Consider the following 22,585-nt stretch of genomic DNA (forward strand, 5'->3'; position numbering starts at 1 on the left):
ATAATATAATATAATATAATATAATATAATATAATATAATATATATATAACAATAGGTGCCTGTTGCTTCCATGGAGGGCTCCGTTATCCGGAGGTGAAATGCAAACACACTGCTTGGACAGTTAAAAACGGTAGAATTTCAAAAACCTATCATTCCCCTTCCCCCCCAGGCACACTGAATATTAGGCCAAGTCTTTCCCGGCGCAGCTGCCTGGAAAGCAAGGCGTCGTTTGCTAGGAAACACGCGCTGAATTCCCCTTTTTTCCTTCCTATTTTTCACCCCACGCCTCAGAAAAGCCCAATAAAGAGGCGCATGACCATGCAGGAAGTGCGAACTGAAGAAAACTGCACTGTAACTTCCTCTGTAAAAACACTTCTGGGCTGCAGATCAGAAAAGAGCTCCTGAAAACTCTGTGCTTTGCGATGCAAAGGAAATGCGTTTTAACAGACACTGTTCATTCTCACAATCTGGCAAAAATGGAAGCCAGGCCTGTGATGCCACCCTCGGTCCCCTGCTGGGGTGCCTGGGTGGCAGTGCTGGCTCCACCTCTGCCTCCAGCTCCTGCCCTTGTGCCTTGGGAGAAGCAGCGAATGATGGCTGAACTGCGTGTGTCTTTGACTACGGCTCACAACACCTCAGTTGAGTTTAGGGCTCCTGGCTTTGTTCTGGCCAGCACCTAGAGCATAAGCCGGGAAGGAAAAATGCTGTGTTTATCTCTCTTTCCTTCAAGTGCACTAATGCATTTTAACAACAGATAGGGAAAAATTGGGGAAGTGAGAGTGGCTCTTGTGTACCATAAATGCAGAACACTATCCCTCGCACCACAGATTCACGGTTTTGGGAACTCGTCCTGGAGTTTGCAGCTATGTCAGTGTTTATAAACCAATGGAGTCAAAGATATATCATGGAAGATGGTACATTGCAAAAACACCTAAAATCATTCACTTTTAAAATAAAAGTAACTTGACCGTGCTGAGTTAAACAAGTGTCCCGTTACTGAAATATTTCAGAGGTACTTTGAATCTACTAGGAGTCATGTCAAAATATGTTCACTTATCAGCCTAATGAAAGTAATAATTAAGTGACTTGAAAACTTTGATAGACTTTTCCCTTTTGTACTGTGACAAAGATTCGTGCTACAAAGCCTCAGTACACTTAGTACGCTCGCTTGAATTAAGGTTGGATTTCAAAGGTATTTCTCATCTGTGAAAGACATTTTTAAATAGCATCAAGCATCCCAGGGTTTCTGCTTCTAAGTGGAGGACCAGTTTCACCTAAGTAATGAGTTAAAGGCCTCTGGCCTGTGGACCAGGAAGCACGGATGAAAAGAATGTGTGGAGGACGGGAGAGAAAGTTAGAGGATGAATCCATTCTGCTGCTTCTAATGGGATGGCAGTATGCTAGCTAGTTTAGCCAGGCGTCCACGGATGTCCGTCTCACATCGATAGATGGAGCATGCCTACTGGGCTTTAATGAATCCCTGTCATTTCAACGAGCGAAGTTTTAAATTCAGACCTCCGTACTAGAAAATAGCCAGCTGGCTTTGAACAAACTGTGTTCTTGAACAGCTTATTTAACATCTCTCAGCAGTAATTTTGTCCTCAGTATGTCATGGGTAGATACATTATAGGATTCTTTTAAACACTGAGTCTTGTAGTGTGTATGGTGCCTGGCGTATATATATGACAGCTGTTATTAACATTTCACTAATAACTTCTAATGGTGGACTGAGGAAATCATCTATTCAGCTTGGCCCTTCTTTTCTACAAAGAAAACCAAGTGCTGTAATTTATGTTTTGTCCTCCAGGAGAGCACAGAGTTGGGAGAAGACATAAATTTCACATTCTTCTATTCTTTCATTGTTGATTTATAACGATTTATGTCCAAACCATATTCCCAGATGATGTAACTGGACTTGAATCTAGAAACCATAATCATCGTAGCACGTGAAACTCCAGTATAACAATTTGGAAAATAATTGAAAGAGGAAATGAGGGGAAAAAATGTCCCACAAGCGGATGATGGTGGTAGTGACAGTCAAAATTCCACTGCATGAGATCTCCAGCGTTGTCACAATACAACAACGTGAAGTAACATTTGGTGGGCTTCCTGAAGCCCCAGGAAACCCAATTAGAGATTTTATCCTTTGATGTGAACACTTTGATGCTGTTTCCTATGCAAATAGGAAGCAAGTTTTCCATTAGCCATTTACACCTGAGTGGGAATACTGGCCACATGGCTTGAGACTTGCTGAATTGGGAGGTGGGAAAGCATGAAACGGCAAGAGGCCTTTGGGTCACTGACATGGACAAGGCCAACCATTTGGAGTTCTCAGGTGGGCAAGACTTTCCAGAAACCTACTCTGTCTCTGAATTTCACTGAATTCTAATACATCTCTCTCAAGGATCTATTAAGCACCTGACATTATGTGATCAAAATGGCAAAGCCTTCTTCTCATGTGTGACATGTGTAGCATGCGGTGTGGAGGCCAAGAAGAAAGCCTCAGAAAGTTGTGTTCTGAGATCTGAGCGCAAAGTAAAGACAAATAGTGTAGGAGAAGAGCTCTCTCCTGCACAAACTCCAGCGTCCTCTGACTCGTGGGGCACAGGGGAGTCTTACTGGACAATACAACTATTCTGGACATCAATAAGACACAAAACAGAAAAGTTATTTTTCTTTTCAAGCATAAAACCTATGCCCTGAACGATGTATAAAGTGCCTTTTACTTAGAACCATCAATGGTACCTGTGAAATGGGTTTTCTCATCCAAACTCAAAATGCTAGCAAAGAGCTGCAAGCCACAGCTATTAAATATTTTTATCTATTAATACTTGAATGGATAGCAACTACATACCTTTAAGGTTTTTAAAAGACCTTTTGCAATTATAACCATTTTATGATGAAAAAGCAAATGATAATGTATGTGTGAAGAACATAAAGCTGGCACAATATTTTTTAGCCACTTTTAAGAGAGAAATAATTATGTGCTCTGAGATCCAATTTATGGAAGTACTATAACAGCTATCTCCCCACACACCTTTTATTCTGAAACACAGCATATAGTTGCAATGAAATTTTGTTAGTAAGAAACTAATAAGACTATGAACATCATTTATGCTTCACTACATAATGGGAGTACAAGTTTGGAAGCCTGTATTTCCCTTACTCATCCTTGTTTAAATTATTTGGAATAAAATACTTATATCCCAAGCAGATATTTTGTAATTTTAAAATGATTTCTGAATATTCTAAAGAAATACTTAATGAAATATAATGTATCCATTTATATGTAATATAAATAATTTAAATGCTTAATAATAGAATTTCATTGTAAGTATATGCACAAAGGAAATGTTACTTTCAAAATTGTATTGATATTTCATTTCTTTCACCTGATCATTTATGCCAGTTGGTCAATAAGAAAAGCCTGCTGCCTGCCAAACCTTATACCTTTTGCGCATTTATTTAAAAAGACTAAGAAAGAACACTTAGGTAAACTTTAAGAACCTGAGTGTGGGCTTTTTCCCATACATCTGGGTGCTCATTGCATTTCATCATAGAATAATGAAGCCCTATTCAAAGCAATCGAACATAAATAAACCTCCCCCAAAACTATGAAAAAGAGATTCACAAATATAACTTTGCTACCGCCAGCACTATTTTTTTAAACTTTTTGGACATATGGTGTTTAAAAACAACAGACAATTCGCTTAAAACAATGTTGATTCAGGCATCTATCGACACCGGAATCATGAGATTGTTGTGCTAAGTGACTGTCTTGCTCAGTAGAATGTGCAATCAATTTCTTTTAGGCCCTGACTATATCTGAATAGATAAACTGACTTAATTCAGGCCAACAATGAGTTATTTGAAGTTGGGAGGTTAAAAAAATATCCATTTAGTAGCCTAGCATTTGACTCAAACTGACATTTAAAGTGTATCAATCTAACCATATGTAGACTGTGTGTGTGTTTGTGTCTTTGTTTTTAGTTTAGTGTGTCTGCATCTCAGTTCTCATTTTATCGGGCAATGATGAAGTAAAATTTCAGAATTAATATACAAAAAATGGTACCCTCGTGACATGCTTGATTTAAATTTGAGGCACTGTGTAAGAGGAAAACCTGTGAACATCTATCTCCAGCTTGGTTGAAGGCTTTGTCCTAGTTTGGGGGAAAAAAAATCTTTCTCCTTTGGAGAATATTTGTACATTGTTAATATTATAGGATTCACCTCCCAAGATTTAACACTTTTTTTTTTTTGACATTCAGGATTAGCATGTGGGATAATATACCTGTAGCTCGGGGTTCAGTGTGTGTTTTGTCACCTGCAGCCCTGAATTAAAACAGATTTGAACCCAAACATGCACAGGTGATTATGAGAGGGATTCCAACATACATTAACTTTAAGAGTAAGGTCCCATTGCTGCACACCAAACCTGTCTATTTATATTACATTAGACACCTATCAGCGGTAATTGAGCATCGGCAGGAAATTAATCAAGTCAGTTCCATTAAATGGTCAGTTTACTGCAGCTCAGTAAAGCCTGCCCCCATTTCCTCTGCGTGTCTCGTTATGTTCTCATCTGAAACCTTTATAGTTTTCACTCAGATTGTTGCAGTTAAAAATACGTTGATAAATGCCCAGTTGTGTCCCTACTGGTAGGCAGGCCACCCTGGTGAACTAAATTTGCAATGCAGAAACCACTTCCTAGGCAGAAATCACAGTGAGCTGCAGACAATGAAAAGCTTTAGGATACTTTGGGTGTTCCCACTCGGAGCTTTCTGTAGCATTATGCTTTTTGTGCCATTTTACAACATGTATTGATGTGTTAGAGAGGTCGATCTGTAAACGTAGGTGCTTGTTTTAAAACTCAGACTTAGATTAAAAATAGGATGGGACAGCCTTTAGGCTCTCTACTTAAATGCTTCCTTCACAGGGTGAACAATCACTGTGCGTTAGCTCTAAGTCGGGCAAGGTCTGTGATGTAGAACTTCCCCCTTGCTGTATTCTGATTTCAATCTCCTCAGCTCTTGTCTTTTTTTTTTTCCCCGTGTCCACCTACACACAGCTGTCCATCTCCCTGTAACCTTTTTGCTGTCAGTCAAGTGACAGGCTGGGAGGGAAGCTTTGTGTGCAAAGGCCTCCTGAGGCCAAGCACTACATTTAGATGGAAAGAGGGGTGGGTGGAAGAACACAAGAGGCTCCTGGAAAGCTGGGGGTGGGAGTACGGTCGCTGGGAGGGTTTCGGTGCACAGTTCCTCCAGAAACTGCTTTCCCAAACAAACTAAAAATGCAAACACATACACCAAACCCACACATCTGCAGCCCCGCAGCAATAGTTGAATCACCCTGGGAAAGCAAGCATTCCAAGGCTAGAGGAGGCAAAGCATAAAGTAGCCTTGCTTGCAATACGTTAACAGGGGTTGGTGCCCAAGAATAGTCCTAGTTTCCTGCCTAGAGTGAGTGGTCAGATGTTTCTAGCTTTCCCTTTCCTGGATTCACTGCTGCTTAGCTGGCATGTAAGTACTAACGGCTCATCCTACTTGGAAAATGACTTGGGAGCATTTGCTTTTGCTAACTGGAGAGAAACCCGAGGAACATTCTATTATGGCTTGGTATGGACCTCATCCTGTGCGATTTTAATGTCTTAATACTGGAAGAAGTCTTTATTCTATAACATGAAGCCACATTACTAACACATTTCAATTTGTACAGTGGATTACTTTCCTGAAAATCAGAGGGATCGTTAACACAAATTTGATGATAACCTCTAGGGGAAAAATAAAGCTTGAATTAAGACATGGGCCTTATTTTCATTATTTTGCTTTTATTTGATGACATTTGCATTGTGGTCATGCACAATGTCAAATTCTCTTAAATTTGACTTGGCATTCCTAACAGCTAAAGTTGTAGGATCTTTAGATCGAATGTTCCAAGTTTACACTGAGAATGACCAGGTGTTCTGGTATTTTCTGAAAATTAGTAGAACAACTTCCAAATTGTCCTTGGAGGTGGAATATAACTACTTCTGTTTTAATTAAGGTGCATATCACCAAAAACACTTAATACATTACAATACACTAATGTATTGCAGCTTGTTTTTCTACATGAACAATGCTCAAGTTTTGCTTTATTGTGTTTAATTCCTATTTTTGTTTTATTAGAGGAGGTATAAAAATCAGAACTCTGAATGACATCTATTTGAATATTGCGGCTTGTCTTTCTGTACAACACAGCTTTGCTATGTGTCTGGGAGCACTATCCTTCCACATTGACAATTGGGTTTCTCATTAAACAGGCAAAAGGTAAGCAGCAATTGTTTAGGAGCAAGAGTGTAACCAATAAACCTGAGCAAATAACTTTATAACCTTGAAGCTTACTAAGGATGTTAACACAGATGCTTGGCGAATCCATGGGGAATGTTGAGCAAACGTTTGATATGCCAGAGCCTCACACTGACTCAGTCGAAAGCTGATAATTACAAGAAAATAATTTTGCAACTCCTTTTTTATGAACACAGTTTATCTTCAAAAATAGTATCCTTTGATACTTGGTATGAAAAGAGGGGGGAAAGTAAGAAATGTAAAGAATTAGAGGAAATCAGACATATACGCAAGATGGAGGAGCTACAAAGTTAATCTTTAATTTTTAAAATTAAAATCAAATTATTGATTTCTCTGTCTCCATAGATTTTGCTTCAAAGATAATTTACCTATTTATAATTCTGTAGTATGTTTGTCACTTCATGTGCTGATAAAACAGACATGCATAATTTAAAGCTAATATTACTTAGAGTTCAACTTTTTGACAGTTGATTAATTTTGAAAATGATGAAATTGGTGTGAACAAATGAAGCAGCACTCAGAATTAATATTTTAAAACTCTTGCCTCCCCCAGTAAATTACTCTTGGTTATGGATAGAAATAAGCCTCCGGTGAATTGTCGATTTAGGAAGATAATACCAAGAATAATATTGGTCCTTACTATTCGTCTGAGTTGGTTTAGTGTATTTCAATGAGAAGTGTACCTAGAGATTATCTACACAAATATCACACATGTGTGTACACACACGCACAAACTCTGAAACACTGTTTGTAAGTCACAGAGGTTCATGATTTCCAAAGAATATGCTTTCTATGTAATACTTCTTGTTTTCTAGCTCAGAACAAAGGCATCTAATCTGAAGCAGGGGGTAAAGCTGGCTGGTTGCTAAAGAAAAATAGACTTCAAAATTAGCATCTGTGTAATATTTTTCTTTAAACCTGTGTTATTGAATCACCCTCTAATTGTTTCTTATTGGACATTGTCTTTATTGTTCATTGTCTTTAATCTGGGAAATAACCATAAAACATGAATTTTATAAAGTCACACTGTGTATGGAGGACCACTTCTGTTTATATGTACTTGTGAATTACCAAGGTATAACCAGCCCATGAAAGAAAACAGAGTTAGCCAACAGCTTAAATTTTCCCCAAACTTTCAAAACTGCTTGTTTTCTGTGATCACATAGGCTTTGCAGTGATTCTCCAGGGGCCTACTCATTATAGCCATTTGGGAAATTCATACAAAGGTTCAGACAACCACTAGCTTGTTGCCACACCAAATGAATGGCCTTGTGCTGTGCCATATTGGACAAATGGGCACACTTCTGTAAACAGAGGATCTCATTAGGTTTTCAATGTCCCTGAAGTCTACTCTTGATTTCAAGTGCTTGAAGATGATCCCAGAAGTCACACATATTTGCTGCTTCTTCTAGTTGGTTATTTGTCAATAACAGAAGAAAGGAATAAAACCCCAAACGCAAGTAGTTTTGATTGTTGGCAACTGTGTTTAAAAAATGTGATGGTTTAAAAGTTTCAAATTGATAATTACAAAGAAGTTTGGGGAAACCAGTATTTTACAATCTTTATACTTCTCTCACTTTTTCCAGTACTCAGAGATGATTATTTCGAATTGGCAAATCTTTAAAACAAGATTGTCTGAATTCAACAGTGTTTACAAATTTACTTCTCCATGTTATAGCATAGTGAAATCACAGACACATTTACATGCATGTGTTGGTTACTCAGTGGCACGTTATTGTATCAGGGTGCTATAATTTGTTGTTGATGTTGTTGTTGATGATGATGTGGCTGTTATGAAATGATGTCAATCCGAAAAACAGTAATATTATTTCAACCCCAAACAGCCTGTATATCATGCAATAAGATATTGTGAAGTAACCAATGAACCAACAATCGATGAGAGTCAGACTGCTTTATGATCTACATCAAAGAATTGTAAAACCTAACATACTTTTAAAACCCTATGCTACTCGGAAATGGGGAGGGAGAACAGAGAAATCTTCCATCTCCTTAGAATGTGTGAGGAAGATGTGAAGTACAACCTATCAGGAACATAACAGGTAACTTATGGACAACAGACTCGAATCAGCATTAGTCAATAGTAAAACTACAAAGATATACAGGTAGAATCAGGAGCAATCCTGACAACCTCTTAACAGGAGGTCACATGTACAAAGTAGGGGGGCAGACCCCAGGGTGGAGCAGGTGGACAGGAGGAGGCTTGTATCTCAACCCTAGGGACTCCTGGATCCTCACCAAGGACTATCAGTATGGGCAACAAGGAGTACATCTCAACTGCCAAGGAGACCACGGGGAACCAGCATGCCTTCAGAGGCCAAGAACTCTGAAGTCATCCACCCCCGTTTGGATCTACATGGGATGGAAGAAGCCCAAACCCTTCCTTGCAGGATCCAAGGTCATTGGAACAGTAAGCTTCCATCAGGACTAGGGAGAGGAGCTTTCTCTGGTCCTCACTTAGCTCCAACTTTGGATCCCCACCCCATCTTGCAATGACCATCAGAGTCGCTCTGGAGCCATCCACCCCAAAACACACACACACACACACGCACACACACACAAATTGGAATAGATAGAGAACAACAAGGAAAGCTTGGAACCAGACAGGAAACTGTCAGTGTGGACTCACACATGCCTTGCTAGGTAGGGCACAAAGATTAGTTACTCCTCACTAAGGTATTGAAGATTTCTCTGCACACCCCTCCTAAAACTGTTCTGCACTGCAACTGTTGACATATGCTTTGTTAGAGTTGTAAGCCAGTTTAGACTATCCCAAAATCTGCCAAGTTCAGCAAAATTAAGCTTCAACACTATAAACTGCTGAATGCTAAAATGAAAATAGTCACGAGACAACTGAATAGTAACCTATAGCCATTTTAAGGTGTATAGCAGCCGGTTCTGTGCATAAATTAAAATTGAAATGTCAATGAAGTAGTCACAGGATGTGGTTAAGAACTTGCATTTTCTAACATATTGATTACTCAATACCATGTCAATCAATTCCATAATGTTGTAAATTGATGTTGATGTTATGTTGTGGCTTTTAATGCAGGATGATATTCTGCCTTGCTGCTTTCAGATCAGAGATGGTCTCCCCAAGAAACCGTTGAATTTATCTGAACAATAAGATGCTGGACTCTATGCTTGCAATGAAAGAATCTTGACTGAATTTGAACTGTAATACTGCAACAAGGTGGAGGAATCCACCATGGAGAGGGGTTGGGGGAATCCCAGAGCCTATGAGACAGTGTCACATAATGCAGTGTAATCAATAAAAAATTAAAAATTAAAAAAAAGAAATCACAGACACATTTAATGTTGGGGGTTTTGAACATCATAGAATTAACTCTGATTGCTCATAATACATGATCTGTTTATTGAGACCCAAACTTGAGTTATGAGAGGCTAATGCATAAGAGGCATTCAAGAATCTTCACTGAGCAGTAGGATCCAATGAAGCTCAGCTTGCATGGGCCTAGCTTGTCCTCACACACTGGAGTTTTCTTCTTTCACATTCTATGGCTTATTATTACAGAAAGATAGTAAGTGCTTTTCCATCAAACACTACTGTTTCCACTGGTCATTACTCCTGAAATTTTTCTATCATAAATTGATCATCTGTAATTGTAGTCACTTATGAGGTACAGAATGATGTTATGGCTTATGAATACAATGTGGAATAAATAAACTAATTTACACATCTATTACTTCAAATACCATATTTTGTGGTGGGGACTGTTGAAATTTACTCTCTTAGCAATCTTGAAGTTTACAATACCCTGTTATTAACCATATTTGTCATGCTGTGCAATTAATCTAAAGGTCCAAATGCATTTCTCTTGTCTTACAGAGAGTGTGGACCCTTTTACCACCATCTGCCCATTCTACTGGTCCTGTGTTCCGGATGGTCAGCAATCTACATTTCGCTTCTTTGAGTTCCGTTGCTCTAAGTTTCACATGTGAGTGAGATCACAGTCTTCATCTTCCTCTGGCTTCTTTCACCTTCTCATTGTAATATTTGTAGGGTATAATGATGTTCTGCAATTTCATCCTATGGATGGACACTTAGGTTGATTCCATAACTCAACTGCAGTGAAGAGTGCTAAAATGAGTGTGGGATGGCAGGCATCTGCTTGACACATAAATTTCAATAATTTGGGTAAATACAAAGAACTAGAATACCTAAATCATTTAATCGTTTTCTGAATCCTAAATCGTTTTCTTTCTGATGAATCCCCATACAGTTCTCCATAATGAATGTACCAATTTGCCATGTCATCAGTGGTACAGGGGTTCCTTTTTGTGAATATTGTTATTAGTGTTAAACTCTGAGACAGATGTACTTTTAATGTATCTGAAACCATCTTCTACCCATGTACCATCTCTCGGGAAATAGGCCTCTTTTTATATTTAGATACTTTGTATGTCAGACTTAACTACTGCACTGTATGTGTGTATGTGATGTACATGCAAACTGTTTCTTTGCTTGACTTTCATTAAGCGTGAACTACAAACTGAAATATTTATTGGGACATACCTATACCTTTACCTGAGATTTGTACTAAAATATAGTTACAATTCCTGTCTCCTATAGATAATATCTTAATTAACAAAGTATCTTTCTTACATTAAAAAGCAGAGCATGGAAATCAAAGAGATTAGCTCAGGGTACTACAAAATACAATGAACAATAAGAGGAACATCCTATTGGAAAGAGAGGCCCCTGGATTTTGGGTTGTTTGATGTTGGCTGAATAGTTGCATCTTTTTAAGCCCGAGTTCAATCTAGATCATCTTGACAGTCCTTTTCAGTTCTTCAAAAACATGATCCCATTGCTAGCAATTTCCACGTATTTTCCCCTACGGAAAAATAAAGGTTCATATTCAATCACTTCAAAGTAATTACCTGCTATTCACAAAGTAAAAATGATACCAGTAGTATGAAACTTGAATGTAAATCTTCTATTTTCTGTAAAAATTCTAAAAGGAGAATAGTTAAATCCTACTTTGCATTTTATATGAAAAGATCTGTTTCCTAAAAATACTTGTTTAAAAAGTCAAACCCATTAAAGAAGTTTATAAAATGCCCTATATATTTAACATGTGTTATAATGCTAACCTTTAGTGCGTTTGCGAATGCAGGCTTTTGAATTCATAACTCTCACAGTTTGAGGGTCTTCATAAATAAAACAACTCACTTGGGTCTGAATGTTTCAAATAGCAAAACAACAAGCAAACCAACAGATGGATGCATGTTTAATTTGTCAATGTACTGCTATCTTTTGGTTAGAAAATTTTCTTGCAGCTTGTAACAAAATTGGGTGGAAAAATAGTGGCCCAAATCACAGGTTTCTTAAAAGAGTTATACATTTCAATAGTCTGATAACCTATTCAGAGTTTGTATAGTGATAAATAAAACTAAATTATTGCTGGAAAAACAAATCAAACAAAATAATTTGGGGTTATTGTAAATTGGAGACATGCATAAAATTGCCATCAGTATCTACTTTCTTTTATGTTTACCAATTTTCACTGAGTTAAGTAAGCCAGTACAATCCAATTCAATTCATGGCTGTTTTTGCCATGTTGTAAGGAAAGAATCTACAATATTATGCTTCATGTTTTAAATTTGCATTATACTGACAAAATAACTTTGGTAAGAAAGGTGTTTTTTGTTTTGGAAAAATTGCTATGAAAATTAGAAGACAACATTATCAAAAAAGCCAGATGCAAAATCATGAAAGGTTTTCAGAAATTATATTAGGTGGTTCTCCATCTCAAATGCCTTTTCAGAAAAGAAAAAAAAACCAGTCTATCAGATTATCTTTTCATGTGCACCGAGTAAAGGGAATGGAGAAATGAAGTGATTATTTCAATAATTCAGGCACTTAAAACTTTACTCTGAAATATCTAAATGATTGATATGATAATTTTCACTGAATTAGTCAAATTACTCTTTCACAGTTTGCCTTCTCGTTACATGAGTAGATACAATCTATGTGTGGATGTAACATTTATAAATGCAGAGCACTAAACTCATAGCCTACAGTACCTTTCAAGATTCATCCAATTATACATAATCACTTACCTTTTGGCAACAGAGGTAGCAACAATTTATCATCCTCTGCCTCAAAATCACCTATTCAGAAGCTCCCTCTGCGACTGAAGCATTACTGTACAAAAGATTTTAATGTATGATCCTACACTATCGTAGTCAAACACCTATCACCAATTAGTATGCGTGAAACATAAGTAACAATATAAACATTGAGTGAAAATTTAAAGGACAATGATTTTCACAGCATATTATTAGGCTCCTTAATTCAATATGTTGTTGTCTGAATACTACATGCTTTAGGAGAATCTGCCAGGAAATAAAACAAACATAGAAACAAAAACCAAAGACAGAGAAATCAGAGTTGAAAACTCAATGGACTGCTTGTATAGCCAATCTAATGACAGTTTGTAGAAACTTCATTTTATACACTTGCATTTGTACATTTTAATAAGTCAGAAAGGAGAAGAAAAAATAGCCCAGGTGAATAACCCAAAAGACATTCCTATAATCTACCTTCATTTATTGATGAAAATTATGTATATAAAACTGGATGTGTCTTTTATTTTCAGAAAATAAATGAGAACTGATTTCTTCATTACAGCTGATAAACACTGTTAATATTTAAAAAATTTTTGACAGCAAAACAGAAAAGATAGAACCTATATAATTTTATTTTTCTTGTTTTCCATGAAGACAAAGAGCTGTATTTTCAAATCAGTAAGGGAAATACAAGGAAAAAGATTGAAGATTTAAGTAGTGGACAATTAGTCTCTGAGTGTGATACCAGTTACATCGACCAGCAAAGCAACATAGTTTCTCTAGATAAAGAGATAAAAAGAAAAGAAGATAGACATTAATCTTAACCATAAACATCTAAAGAAAATTCAACTATTTCAGCATAAAATAAAATAATGTTACTGGTACAATTTTGTAATCATGACTGGTAGTACTCCCTGGGAATATAAGGAATATGAAAGAGGCAGCAAGTGACAAACAGCATCTCATTATTTGAAGAGTGAAAAGACTGGACTACACAAACTATCACTCATGCAGAATGATTGCTTAGCAATATGTACTAACAATCTTAAAAGAATTATTAAACAGCTGGAGAACAGGCAGAGAAGGAAGAGGTGATTTTCAGTTGCTTTACCTAATTCAAATCAGAATTTGATGGGTAGGAAATTTGGCACAGTAGACACTCAACAAAAAATTCTTCATTACAGTCTTCTCTGATATAATAAATAATTAGAGAACACTCCAATGCAATCCTGCTTTTAGAAAGACAATCGACAAAAATGTTCTGTCTAGTTCAACATATTCATTAGTGACTAAAATGGTATCAAGAGCAAGCCTATTATTTGCTAAAAATATCTATTTACTTGAAAGGTAGAATGATGGAGAGGAGAGAGACAAAGACAGAGAGTCAGAGACAAAGGGAAACAGATTTCCAATCTGCTGGTTTACCCCTCAAATTCCCAAGAGAGCCTAAACTCTGGTCTTCCAGCTCACCCAAGCGCTGCTCTCAGACACAGTAACAGTAAGCTGTATTCAAAGGCAGAGTATCCAGGACTCAAACCTGGCACGCTGATTCGGGATGCAGGAAGCTCAACGTGTGGGTTAACCAGTTGAACCACAGCATCTGTCATATATCTTTGAAAGTTTTGCAACTAGTAACATTGAGCAAGCATCAGACTAATATTGAAAAGAAACAATGTAAATGCAGTTGTGGGTTAATTCCACCAAACTCCAGTGTTGAGATGAAGTGGAAAAATCTTGTTTCTGAACACTGTGTGACACTGCACCTGGAATTCACTTCTGACGCTGCGGTTTTTTTTTTTTTTTTTTTTTTTTTAAGACATTGACAAATGGGAATGTGGGGGAGGCAACAAGGATGATTGAGCCTCATGGCCATATCTTAGGCAGAGATTGTTGAGCAGAATGGGTAATGTTTAACAAAGAGAAGCTCAGCTTAGCATACTTTGACAACAGTCCTCAAGCCAATGGAAAGCTATCATGTGGAATGTGAAAACCCTTCCTTTGTTTTGTTCCAAAGGCAAACTGTATCTGTGGGGGAACTTTATGTGAGGAAGCAGAATTCTTGTCAGAGCAGGAAAACTTCCTTCCAATTTGAGTCATTCTTGTTCTGTTGTTCTGCTAACTTGTGCCCCACCTCCACAAACAGGACCTGGTTAACCATCCATCAGCAACTGCTGTATCAGAGAATTCCTGTGTTGATAGGAAAATCGAACTCCTTAACCTCTTAGGGTTCATATAAGATGATAGCTAAAACAAGCAAAATGCTAGGCAATTTAGAAAGAATCAGATGTGGAAGTTTGGCACGGGATGACAGCTATTCAAAGCATCTGTAATTATTAAGAAAACAGTGTTCATTAGGGAAGAAATTTGGAAAAGGAATCTATTACAATGACAACGCTCCCTGTAAAATGTGATGTGGAGCACACATGTAGACCATGTATGTAAGTTTAATTCCTTTATTAGCCATATTAAAAAGTAAAATAAACCCCAATCATATATTTTTTAACCATATATATGTGAAATACTGTCATTTCAACATAGACTAGAAGTTAACAAAATTAATTGCAATGTTTCTAAAACTTCATTTTCATTTAAGAAGCAGAAAGGAACTGTGTACCCATTCATCTATTCTCTTCCTAATTTTTGTTTAATGACTTGGTCTGACCAGGCTGAATCTAGGAAACAGGATCAAAATCCAAGTCTCCCAAGAGAATGGGGGAAACCTAGTCTTTTGAATCATCATTGATACCACCAATGGACTGCGTTGGCAAGAAGCTGGTATCCAGGATCAGAGGCTGACATTAAACCCAGTCACTCCAGTGTGGGACGTGCACATCTGAAGTGCAAGACCAAATGTCTGCCCTGCGTTCTTCTTCTCATAGGAAGTCTTTGAAGACCTTTGTGTATATTGCACTTAGAGCCTATTTCAATCCAGAAGGATGCCATTTTCAGTGCTCCAGTTATACATGTGACTACAAACAAAACCATTTGACTAGAACCTGAAGTCTTCAAACATCGTTAAGTGAAACAAAAAAGGATTAGTAGTGAAATCAAAGATGAACAATATAGGTTACCAAAAAATTCTGGTGACACAGCCAAAATAAAGAGTAAAACACTGTGGAATGTTTTCGTTCTGGCAGCCACAAGAGTGATAAGAGCCAGGAATACAGGTGGAGTTTGACCGAACAGAACAGAGAATCCAGAGGAGGCTGAACTGCACCTGCCCTACTCCTGGTTGCTCTGGCAACCAGACTCCCTCCCCATGCTAATGACATTATAATGAGGACATCCATATGCAAATGAATTAAGCAGTAATTACAGGCAGATCCTTACTTGTTCTACCAGCTCCACTTGAGAGGGTGGTGGTAAAGAAAGGACTTAGGCAGAGTTTGATGCTGCATGGAAGATAGAAAGAGTCAAGAATTTGAATTGCACCATGAAATGGCTTTCTGGAGTCTATAAAAGCGAGCAAAAAAGTCCTATAGCGTTCCCCTTGTTCTGTTTATTTGGCTTTCCTGCTATATCACCACTCAGAGAAAAAGAGACCACTGGTGAGACAGCACGGAGATCAGGAAGACAACAGGCAAGCCGCAGCAAAGGTGCAGGATAGCGGGGTAGTGAGGAGTCCTCCTCCCACTCCATTGCAAAACAGCTTGTGAATTGCTCAACCTTTCAATCCATCCATGGGAAACTACAGGGAAAACTTTGAAAGTCTGGGAAAAGGTAGAGAGGAGAAGGAAATACATTCCTTTATTCTTGTTCTGGTTGGTTCTTAATTGTTTGTTGCAGATTTCCCCAAGTGTATCAGAGCCAGATGTGTAATTAACAGTGAAGAAGTTGAATGCTGAAATTCTGAAGCCTGGTCACCTAACATGGAGAGCTTAGCTAACATGGCAATAACTTATATACTGACATTTATGCATCTTGTAAGAATTTTCAAGTGTTCATAATTTCATTGTCTCAGAAATTATATTCATGTAATATTCATTAAAATGTATAAATAATATATACAAAAATGTGGTTGATGCTGTGTTCAGAATATTTTTAGAACAGATAATGAGAGCTGTGTTATAGGTAACATGGCTTTGGCTAATATACCAATAAAAACTTTAACAGTTTAACACTGTAGTACGTATCCTTTAAGTGTGAGTTTGTAAAGGAGTGCTATGCCAGGTTTCTCTTTTCTTTTGGAACAAGACTGAGATCCTGGAGCTGATTATATTTCAGGGACTTTCAAAGTTACATAGAAACTCCACGAGGCAAACATTGCTGCTAGCAAATTTTACATATGAGAAAATTAGTTGCCCAAGTTAATAAGCAGCAGAGCCAAGCACTGACATTTGGCTGGTTTCCACAATCCTCCACCACGTGTGGAGAATAGAAAATTGAAAAAAAAAATAGAAGCTAATCTTTGTTAATGGTTAACTGATCAATCACTTCACTATCTAGTAGAAGTATTAATATGATAGAATTATCTGAGTTGATGACACAGCTTGGACAAAAATGGGGTAGAGAATAGGTCCATTTGTCTGGAATAGAAGGCTTATATAAAAGGAAAAAAATGGAAGATGTTAGGGTCCAATTATCAAGAGATCCTCAAATACAGTTGTTTCAGAAAGGTGCCATTACAATTTTCTGATGCACAAGAAACGTATTTATATGGAAATTTAATTTACTAGTGGAGTAAAAGTTTAGAAAAGAGACATTTGGACTTGCGTTGTGACCCACAATAACAAAATTACATAGTTTGGAATGATCAAAATTCAAAGAAGGGAAAAAACAAGAACAAAGGCATTGTTCTGAGAAGAGGCAGCTATGTGAGGCAGTGTTCACACTCAGGAGGGACCTGTGCCCGCAGGGGTGCCGTTGTGAAGAGGTGTGTGCTGTACCTGAAGTGACAGACGCCAGGTTCATGGACACAGTCGGTGGGGATGATGAGCAGGTCTCAATGGTCCTGGAGAGATAAGCTCTGCTGAGGACTCTGTGTGTCTGTGTTGGTATGTGGTTGCAGAACTTATGGGGTGGGAACTCGAAAGTTCAAGGGTGAGCGGATGGAGTGGAGAAATGGTGCTGGGTTGGCCTTTACAGAAGTTTGGTATACTTTTAAATTTTTTTCATGATATAGTTTCACAGGCTCAGGGATTTTCCCTTCCACCTTCCCTATGTCTCCTCCTCCCACTGTTTCCCTTTATGTTATTATAATGGTATAGTCTTTCAGCAAGTCACAAGTTCATCATCATTCTGGTATAACTCTTAGAAGCATTAGGGCACCTTTGAGTAATGATAAGAATGGCCAAAATGATTTCCTTCTTCGTAGTGGGAAATAACAGAGCAGTGCTTAGGAAAGGTGGGAATGCTGAAATCAGGAAAGACATTTGTTTTTAAAGAAAGATTTATTTATTTTTATTGCAATGTCAGATATACAGAAAGAAGGAGAAACATAGAGGAAGATCTTCCATCCAATGATTCACTCCCCAGTCGGCCGCAATGGCTGGAGGTGAACCAATCTGAAGCCAGGAGCCCAGAGCCTCTTTCAGGTCTCCCACATGGGTGCAGGGTCCCAAGGCTTTAGGTCATCCACAACTGCCTTCCCAGGCCACAAGCAGGGAGCTGAATGGGAAGTGGAGCTGCCGGGATTAGAACCAGCGCCCATATGGGATCCCGTTGTGTTCAAGGTGAGGACTTTAGCTGCTAAGCCACGCCACCAGGCCCAGAAAGACATCTTGAGGGGCCAGAGTCTTGGGGAAAGTTCCGGAAGAGGCCAGAACCTCTGGGATGAATATTGATCTGAGAAGCCTCTTCCTTTAAACGCTCTGTAGAAAGATGTAGACCCAGACACAGAGACACACATTTGTTCCTTGGAGAAAATCAGACACCAATTGAAAAGGGAAGAGAGTTTTTCATCATTTTTTTGTACTTTTGTACTTTTTGATTCATGGAGATACATGTCTTAATTTTTGCAAAGGAAATTTAAACAGTCTTGTTTAAAGAAAGATAAAAGCTAAAAAACAAAAGAGGAGTTTCTCATCTCTCATACAGAAATTTTATAATGATATGTATAATTAAAATAGTTTATTCATTTACTGATTGACTTATTTAAAAGGCAACAGAAGGAGAGGGAGACATAGAGGGAGACAGAGGGAAAGGGACAGAGGAAGAGACAGATGGAGAGAGAGGAATTTTTTTTATTTGCTCGTTGACTTTTAAATTGTCTGCAGCAGCCAGGACTGGATCAAGTTGAAAGTAAAAATCCAACACAGAAACCCAACAGATGCGAATCATCACCCCCGCCTCCCAGGTGGACGTTAGAAGGAGGTAGGATCAGAGGCAGAGGCAGGACTAGAACTCAAACACGTCATGAAGGGGATGCAGCCGTCTCAGGCAGCATCTGACCTGCCATGCAGTTGTGTCTGTGTCTCTGTGGGAATTACACTGCACAAAGTTGGTCTTTTGCCAGTTGTCTGAGTTAGTTATCTGGGTGTTGAAGCCAGAGGACTGCAATAATCACAAGTAAGGCAGCTGAAGGGGAATATCATACAGAACAAGAAGGTGACATAGAGAGTGAGATCTGCCATCTGGTGGTTATTCCTACTGCTAGAGGTGGGTCAGTCTGAAGCCAGGAGCCTGGAGCTCTCCAGGTCTCCCAGGTGGGTGCATGGGTCCAAGGCCTTGGATCATCTTCCTCTATTTTCCCTGGCCATTAGCAAGGATGTGGAGCATCCAAGATTGGAACCAGTTCCTAGTTGGGATGCTGGCACCACAGGAGGTGGCTTAATCCTCTAGGCCACATTGCTAGTAGCCCCAGAGAAGTTGATTTTAAATCTTGGAGAAATTCTGCCACCTTACGCTTTTTTCTGGCTCATCTGAAGTACTATCTCAAGATCACCAGACAAAGATATTTTGGCAGCTAAAATTTCTCACTACGGAATTTACTGTTCAGTTTTTTTTCAGCATTCACATCTGTCTGATTATCTACAGCTAATTAGAATCAGAGGTGTTTACTCTCTACAAAAAAATTGAGATTAACGATAATTTATTAGGTTATACGAAAACTTGTATACATTCCCCAAAATGTTAAAAATAGCTATGTGTGATTCTTGGTGATCAAGAAAATTTCCCTTTTCATCGTTGTGGTTTCTTTCCATCAGCAAATTCTATGAAGGCATAACTTATACATCTTTTGGGCAAACAAATTTTATATAAGCTTCTGAAAGCCTGAGTATTGAATACAACATGCTATACTTGGCTTCATTTAATTGATTTTATGGGCCTTTAGTTCCCAAGTCATGGAATAATACCTTGAGGATTTCAGAAATTTTAATCATAAAGCTTTATTATTCTTTATCGATAACCTTCTTTCACATTCTCTTTTGATTTGCTCTGTGAAAAGTGCTTATTGAAAATAGTTCACTGAAAAAGATTATTTGTGCAATGCATACTGAAATACTCCATATAAAGCATTTAATTTGAATGAAATATTTTACACTGTAATTCACATTAGGAAATCATAATTATACAAATGCAAACCTCCTTGGTTTTCTTTTCTCATTTTTTTTCAAAAGAACATGCACATTCCATATATATTCAAACGCTCACATTTACGTTTTGAGTGCCAGACCATGGATTGAGTCTAAGCACCAAAGCATCTATCCTTGTCCTCTAAGAGGCAAGCTTCTAGTGTGGGAGTGGGACAAATTGCAAACGAACACATCACACATCAGAAAAAGAGACTGTTGCAGTGACGTGAGTGGAACATCAGGGAAAATCATTCTGGTATTTCTGATTTGGTGCTTTAGTCCCAAGTCAAACAACACGTAGGAGTGCAAGCACCTAAGCAATCTATAAATATTTCCTATAAATAAAAATTATGTACTAAAATTAAACTACCAACCAAACAACTAGGTTAAATGTGGTTAAGAGAGTTAACATTCTTAAATGTTGTGTGTTTTCTGATATGTCCTAAGTTTTTTATATGTATGTCACGTAAGTTACATACATCTTCCTACTAGGAACTGGTTCCAATCTTGGATATTCCACTTCTGATCCACATCCTTGCTAATGGCCAGGGAAAATAGAGGAAGATGGTTCATATAAGTTACATTGCCATTGTGCTGATTTAAAACTCACGCAAGTTTGAATCTCAGTGTTCAGGTGCCTGATTCAAAAGTAATATATTTAAAGCATCAGAGACTATTTATATGAATCGTCTCTTGTCTGCATTTGTCTGATTATTTCAATTGTACATATAAATTCTTATTTATTTACTTTTATTTTTATTTGAAAGGCAGAGAGTGATCTTCCATCCATTGATTCAATGCCCAGATGTCTGCCACAGCTGGGTCTGGACTAGGCCAAGATTTGGAGCCAGGCACTTCATCCTGGCCTCCTACTCAGCTGGTAGGGTCCTCACCATTTGAGCAATCAGCTGCTGCATTAGCAGCAAGCTAGGTTGGGGAGCAGAGATGGAACTGAGAAATGGGAATCAAACACAGAGACTCTGACCGGGGTTAAGGTGTTCCAAGTGCTGTCATTACTGCTGCACCAAACGTCTGTGCCTGGATCTTATTATAATTTTAATACACAATTTGTTTTAAGAAACATGTTGAATAAATTTTTGTTATCCTGAAATTCTTTTTTCACTTGAATTTTAAAAACTGGCTTAGCTATACTACCTGTACTATGTTTAAACTAATAAGAGATCTGCTCTTAATAATTACTAACAATCATATCAGTGACTTTGTTTTTTATGTCTCCTAATTCACATCTTGGTTCACAATTTATTTGGGAAATGATGACATTTCCATCAAACAGAATAAGAACTTGTGTTATTTACACCGAATCAGTTCTATAACGTTTTTACATGGTAAAAATGAAATAATTTAACCACATCAAAGGCCCACTGAAAGTTGCTCCATGATGTAATACTAAAATGATAACTCCATATCCTACTCAGAGAAACAATGCATTGATGAGCAGATTTGATCACAATATAAATTAACTCTATGTATGTGGCTGAGATATAAAATGCTAGAATAGATATTTAAATGTGATAAGAATGCAGAGAAATACAAAAGATATTGGAATATAAATGAAAATGGTACAGTATGTCAAGATAATTTGAATTTTCGTGCATGAATCTGAAGTGCCAGGTGTGGGATATGGTTGATACCGTAGTAGGATTATTTCCAAAAAATTTGTAAAGTTAGCAGGAGATTCAGTCTTATTCATTGTGATCAAGTAGCTGCTCTGGAGAAAGGCTCGTTATCTGAAGTTTGTGTGAACTTTTGGGAGCAGTAACCAGCCCAGCAGATGTGCCTGCAAATGGACTAGTTACCCTGTGTTTATAAAAATCCCTGAAACATGATGTATTGGCACAGTTCTTTTAACCTGGAAAGTTATTCTGAATATGCATAAAAGTTTTATGATTTCAGATTACCAATATTTTCAACAAAGGAATAAAATCTGATAAGTTTTATATTTCTTTAATGTGACCCAAGCCAACCTTTTCCTTCTTTGTTTTGGCACATTGTAAGAAGTACTTTCTTATATGTCAGTCAGGAATACTTAAAAAGCTTAACAGATGAAAAAGCTCTTGTCTTGGGCTCAGCGCAGTGGCCTGGTGGCTAAAGTCCTCATCTTACATGCACTTGGATCCCGTATGGGACCAGTTCTAACCCTGGAGGCCCTGCTTCCCATCCAGCTCCCTGTTTGTGGCCTGGGAAAGCAGTTGAGGACGGCCCAAAGCCTTGGGACCCTGCACCCGCGTGGGAGACCCGGCAGAAGCTACTGGTTTCTGGTTTCAGACTAACTCAACTCCAGCCTTTGTGGCCACGTGGGGAGCAAATCATCGAATGGAAGATTTTCCTCTCTGTCTCTCCTCCTCTCTGTATATCTAAATTTCCAATAAATAAATATTTTAAAAAGAAAAGTCTCAGTAAAATAGGCTGATCAGTCATCTAGCAATTGGTGTATTCAGTATGGGAGTAGGCACTCTGGGGGCCAGAGAAGAGCTGCTGCCCAGGACACCTGACCTAGAGAGCTTCCTGTTGCAATTTAACTCAATTGATATTAAAGCGGAAGAGTATTCAAAGGATGACAACTTCACACAAAAATTGAATTATGATTAATC

This window comes from Ochotona princeps, chromosome 5 (genome assembly GCF_030435755.1).
Source record: "Ochotona princeps isolate mOchPri1 chromosome 5, mOchPri1.hap1, whole genome shotgun sequence".
NCBI classification, from domain to species: domain Eukaryota; kingdom Metazoa; phylum Chordata; class Mammalia; order Lagomorpha; family Ochotonidae; genus Ochotona; species Ochotona princeps.